Below are 6,000 nucleotides of genomic sequence, written 5' to 3'. Positions count from 1 at the left end.
TGGGTATATATCCTAAAGATACAAACATGGTGCTCTGAAGGGGCACATGCACCCAAATGTTTATAGCAGCAATGTCCACAATAGCCAAACTATGAAAAGAACCTAGATGTCCATCAACAGCTGAACGGATAAGGAAGATGTGGTATATATACACAACGGAATACTACGCAGCCATCAAAAGAAATCTTCCCATTTGTGACGACGTGGATGGAACTAGAGGGTATTGTGCTGAGCGAAGTAAGTCAAGTGGAGAAAGACAACTATCATATGATCTCTCTGATACGAGGAAGTGGAGATAAAATGTGGGGGTCTGGGGGGGGGGTAGGAAAAGAAAAAAATGAAAGAAGGTGGGATTGGGAGGGACACAAACCATAAAAGACTCAATCTCAAAAAACAGCCTGAGGATTGCTGGGGGGAGGGGGAAGGAGAGGGGGGTGGGGATGTGGACACGGGGGAGGGCGTGTGCTATGGTGCGTGCTGTGAAGTGTGTAAACCTGGCGACTCACAGACCTGTACCCCTGGGGATAAAAATACATTATATATTTATTTAAAAAATTAAAAGTATCGATAAAGCTGATAGACCTCTGACGAGAAACAAAAACAGACTTGAGTTCTGCGCTGCAGAGGGAGGTCAGCTCGCGCGGGCGGGGGCACGGGCCGGCGCCGCGGCGTCTCCCCGAGCACACGGCCCGCCGCGGCCCCGCAGGATTCCCGGCCCCGGCCCCGGCCCCGGCCCCGCAGCCGCAGCCTCGTCCACACGCAACTGCGCGCGGGTTCGGAGCCGCCGGAGGCCTCAGCGCGGCGCCGGGCCGCGTCCGGACACCCGTCGGCCGGCGAGCGGGTCCGCGGCCGCCTCCGGCCCAGCGGGCGCTGCCGAGCCGGGCGGCGGCGACACGAGCCGCGGCGGGGCCCGGGGCGCTCTTCGGCGCGGATCACTCAGGGCCGAAACCGCGTGAGGCTCCGCCGCCGCCCGACACGCTCGGGAAAGGCAGCGCCGCGGAGCCCGGAGCCCGCGGGCGGCGGCGGACCGAGGAGGAAGCAGAGAAGTGTCGGTCCTCGGAACTGCCGCGCGACACCAAGTGCGCGACACCGCGCGTCCGAGCCGCAGGACACACGCCGAGACGGACGACGCGCGTCTGGGCTGCGGGGGACACCGGCGCGTCCGCGCAGAGCGCCAGGCTGCCGGGGCCGCGCGTCCGGCCCACCCGCCCCGTGTGGCGGCTCCGCGGCGACGACGGCCGCGTTCAGCCCGCGAGCCCGACGCCTCACAGAGCGGACCCCAGGACACGAGGCGCTTCTGCCGAGAAGCGGACTCCCGGAGAGCCCGAGAGCTCCCAAGTGCACTGAACCTGCGGTTCAAAAACCTTCCCACACAGGAGAACTCCAGGCACAGACGGATTCGCAAACGAATTCCATCAGACAGTGGAGAAAAAATGACACCAATAAAACACAACCGCTTCTGGAAAATTTTGTCAATTTTTGATATTATAAAGCCTTAACTATTCATTCAGAAGCAGTACACCGTAAGACTTCAGACCAGCATCCTTCATGCATATAGAAGCGAAACTTCCTAATAAAATACTAGCAAAGCACATCCAGCAATGTGTAAAAAGGATAATACATTATCAACAAAAGGGTTTTATCCCAGTGTATAAGGTTCCTTCAACATTAGACAATTTATGATGTTAATATGGAAGAAAAGGCATGATCATGCAGAAAAAAATATTTGACGGATTCAACACTCATCTACAACAAGAACTCAGTAAAGCAGGAATGGCAGGGAAAGTCCTCAGCCTGATAAAGGGCATCTATAAGAAAAAAAAAAAAAGACTGGGTTTGGAACAAGGCGAGAATGCCTATACTTATGACTTCCATTCAGCACTAGCGGCGAAGGCCTTAGCCAGCGCAGTAAGCAACTCAATAAAGGGTATATTCATTGGAAAAATAAAAGTGTATTTGCAGATCATAATTGAAATTAGAAAATCACAAGGAATTTTCAAAAATACTACTAGACACACTAAGGGAGTTTATCAAGAGCACAAAGTAAAAGGTAAATATAAAAATGAATTGTACTTCTATAGAACCGATTTAGAATGGAAAATAATGGTATTGCAGTTTACAATAGATAAAAAAACATGAAAGTGTAAGACTTATGCAATGGAATGCACAAAATGTTGCTGAAAGAAAACCCAACTAGAGAACTATATACTATATTCATGGACCAGAAAATATCCTTAGGATGTTAATTCTCCCAAAGTTTGATCTACAAAATGCCTACAATCCTAGCAGGCTTTTTGTAGAAGTTCACAGCCTCATTTTAAATTTACATGGAAATGTACCTAAGAGAGGCCAAAATAAATTTGAAAGAATAAATTTGTAAAGAGTAAGACTGGATGCCTTGCACTAGAATTCAAGACTCACAGTGACATTGGCTTATGGATAATGAGTGACCGGTAGAACAAGGATCGATCAACATAAGGGGCACCTGGGGGCTGGCTCAGTCGCTTGAGTGTCTGATTCTTGATTTCAGCTCAGATCATGATTTCAGGGTTGTGGGATGTGGCCCATGTTCGGCCCTGTGCTCAGTGTAGAACCTCCTTGAGATTCTCTCCTCCAACACCCTAAGATAAAAATCTTAAAAAAAAAAAAAAAAAAAACCACTGAATATCGCCCTCGGCCCGCAAGGACGACAAGAACCCTGGTTCGGATGCATCTTCTCTCTTCTCTCTCTGCAAGTCTACACACTTATATACGCTTACATGACCAATCAGCGAACAGGGTACAGGAGGGAGCGAATCAAGCTGCGCACCTAAACGAACAACTTCGCTAGCAACCAATGCTGTTTACTTCCTCTTTGGGCGTTCCGCTTAGTCTCACGAGGCAATCCTAAGCTGGCAACTAGCCAGGCGCCATCTTTTAATGGCGGAGGCCGCCCCGGCCAGGGGCCTGCCTCCTACATCTCCCCCTTTTTTCTTTTATGGCAGGGATCGTGCCTGTCTTAGGTTGTCAGTGGCGGGGAATATCCTTACCCGTCATCAGACGGCAGATATCAATGATCTGCGTCCTGTCTTAGGTTGGTATATTTCCCCCACCAATCTTACCCGTCGTTGACTACCGATCCAGCATACTTAGCCACACCTGGGGGGATGTTCCAGCCTCGATGGCTAACAAGGCCTGCACCATGGCTTGCTGTTGCCTAGGTTGCTGTTGCCTCCAAATTTGCAGTTTCCTTACTAGCAGAATCAAGCCCACTACGAGGATTATCATCAGACCAATTATGCTAGCCCATTGTTTCGTAAAGGTTAACACATCTTGCAATGTTTTGATTATCTCTGGGAGGGTTGCAAGCTCAACTCTGGTGTTATTTATCCTTGTTATGCCTAGTACCAGGTGCTAAGTATAGTTTTGGAATTCTGCGGACTAATTCCCCCGTAAGTATTGGAAGAGCTGTCGGAAGACATTCTGTTAGTCACTCATATTAGTATAGGCTATGGGGGTTACACAAATTGCCAGGAAGGGTACTATACATCCCAGTCCCAATAGGGCCCCCCATATGTCCACTTGTTCTTGAACCAAATCCTCTCTCTGGTTGACTATCAGGATTTCTGCTTGCAGATGTGCATTGATCTGAGTCTATGTTTGAAGGGCAGCCACCATTCCTTCTGCAAGGGTGTTCACAGCTTCCTCAGTGGGTATAGTTGCAGCAAGCGAGACTGCTGCTGCCGTGGCAGCTGTTGTAGATATAGCCAATGCTGTCACAACCGCAGCTGTGATATCAAAATCTCTCTTCTTTCTGGATAGCACCACCGGTAACTTGTCCTCTGGAATGGAAACTGGGATAGGAACATGGGTAGGGATACGCATAATCACAGCCAGCTTGAAGGCCCAAACATTCCAGCACTGGGAAAGACAGCAATTCTTAGTGCAATTCTGGATTTCCCCCCTGCCCCATGCACTAAGGCGAAAATTATTCCAGAGCAGGTATCTACAGAAACATGAACATATCTTAACTTTCCAAATTCTGAAACATCGTTAAATCCCGGCTCTAAGGCCGCCCCGCTTCTTATTGCGGACTTGTACAAGTTTAATCCCGGCTCAAGGCCGCCCCGCTTCTTATTGCGGACTCGTTAAATCCCGGCTCTAAGGCCGCCCCGCTTCTTATTGCGGACTTGTACAAGTTTAATCCCGGCTCAAGGCCGCCCCGCTTCTTATTGCGGACTCGTACAAGTTTAATCCCGGCTCAAGGCCGCCCCGCTTCTTATTGCGGACTCGTACAAGTTTAATCCCGGCTCAAGGCCGCCCCGCTTCTTATTGCGGACTTGTACAAGTTTAATCCCGGCTCAAGGCCGCCCCGCTTCTTATTGCGGACTTGTACAAGTTTAAATCCCGGCTCAAGGCCGCCCCGCTTCTTATTGCGGACTTGTACAAGTTTAAATCCCGGCTCAAGGCCGCCCCGCTTCTTATTGCGGACTTGTACAAGTTTATCCCGGCTCTAAGGCCGCCCCGCTTCTTATTGCGGACTTGTACAAGTTTAATCCCACCACCTTTGTCATGGTTTTACCCCGCTTACCTGCGGAATTCTCCCTTGCAAGGTTTTTCTATTTTTACTCCCCGCTTTACCGCGGAATTCCCACTTTTGAACGTGGCCTTTACTCCCCGCTTTACTGCGGAATTCCCACTTTTGAAGGTGGCTAATGTCCCTGCTTACCTGCGGACCTTTACTCCCCACTTTCCTGCGGATTACCTTACAAGATTCCTTTATTTATTTCCCGGGTTTCGGCACCATTTATCGCCCTCGGCCCGCAAGGACGACAAGAACCCTGGTTCGGATGCATCTTCTCTCTTCTCTCTCTGCAAGTCTACACACTTATATACGCTTACATGACCAATCAGCGAACAGGGTACAGGAGGGAGCGAATCAAGCTGCGCACCTAAACGAACAACTTCGCTAGCAACCAATGCTGTTTACTTCCTCTTTGGGCGTTCCGCTTAGTCTCACGAGGCAATCCTAAGCTGGCAACTAGCCAGGCGCCATCTTTTAATGGCGGAGGCCGCCCCGGCCAGGGGCCTGCCTCCTACAACTGAATATGGGCACTTTTTTCTAAAGCAGCCATGGAAAAACACAACAAACGGCGCTGGAAGAATTACATATGCTTGTGGACAGAAATGAAATCTGACCCTACTTTACACCCTACGCGAAGACTGCGTGATGCTGAGTCACGGACCAAAACAGAAACAAACCGTAGCGCTTCCAGAAGAAACTGAAGATGATCTTCCTGACTTTAGGGTAGGCAAAGATTTCTTAATGCATTGAAAGGACTAGTCATAAAGGATTAAGGAATTGGACTTGATCAAAATAAAAAGCTTCTGCTCAAGACAACATTGGGGGGGGAAGGTAAGCAACACAACCATATCCAGAGTGTATGAATGTCCTTTTAAAATTCAATTAAAAAACGCCAATTTTTAAAACGAGCAAACTACTTGAGTAGACCATTTGCCAAAACTCTGTAAATGGTTCAGGGTGTGAAAAGGTGTTCCGTGCCGTAGTCATGAGGGAAACACAGGATAAAACACAGACACCCCTTCCCGCCCATTAAAATGGCCGCGGGGGAGCCCGGGGGAGTGACAGGGAAGGCTGTCGCAGCGCATGTCCGATGAGACACCAAAACCCAAGGATGCATCGCGAGGTAGTCCCGATCGCGAAAACAGCGGGGTTAGGCCGGCGGCCGTAAGACCTGGGTCACCGGCGCCCGTGCGGCCACAGGAGGAGCCAGGAGCAGAGCACGCGGCGGATCCGAGCACCAGAACAGGACGGCGACGGGCTTTCCCCGGAACACGGTGGCGCACGGTGGCGCACGGTGGCGCACGGTGGCGCACGGTGGCAGATGCGCACGGCAGGCAGCCGCGCGGGATCTCCGGGCTCCCCGGGGACGCGGCAGCGCCTCTGGACGCGTGACGCTGCTGCCGGGACTTCGGGGTCGGGGCCGGGAGCCCGGAGGA

The sequence above is a fragment of the Mustela nivalis genome (genome assembly GCF_964662115.1).
Source record: "Mustela nivalis genome assembly, chromosome: 12".
Classification (NCBI taxonomy): domain Eukaryota; kingdom Metazoa; phylum Chordata; class Mammalia; order Carnivora; family Mustelidae; genus Mustela; species Mustela nivalis.
This window is presented reverse-complemented; position numbering follows the sequence as displayed.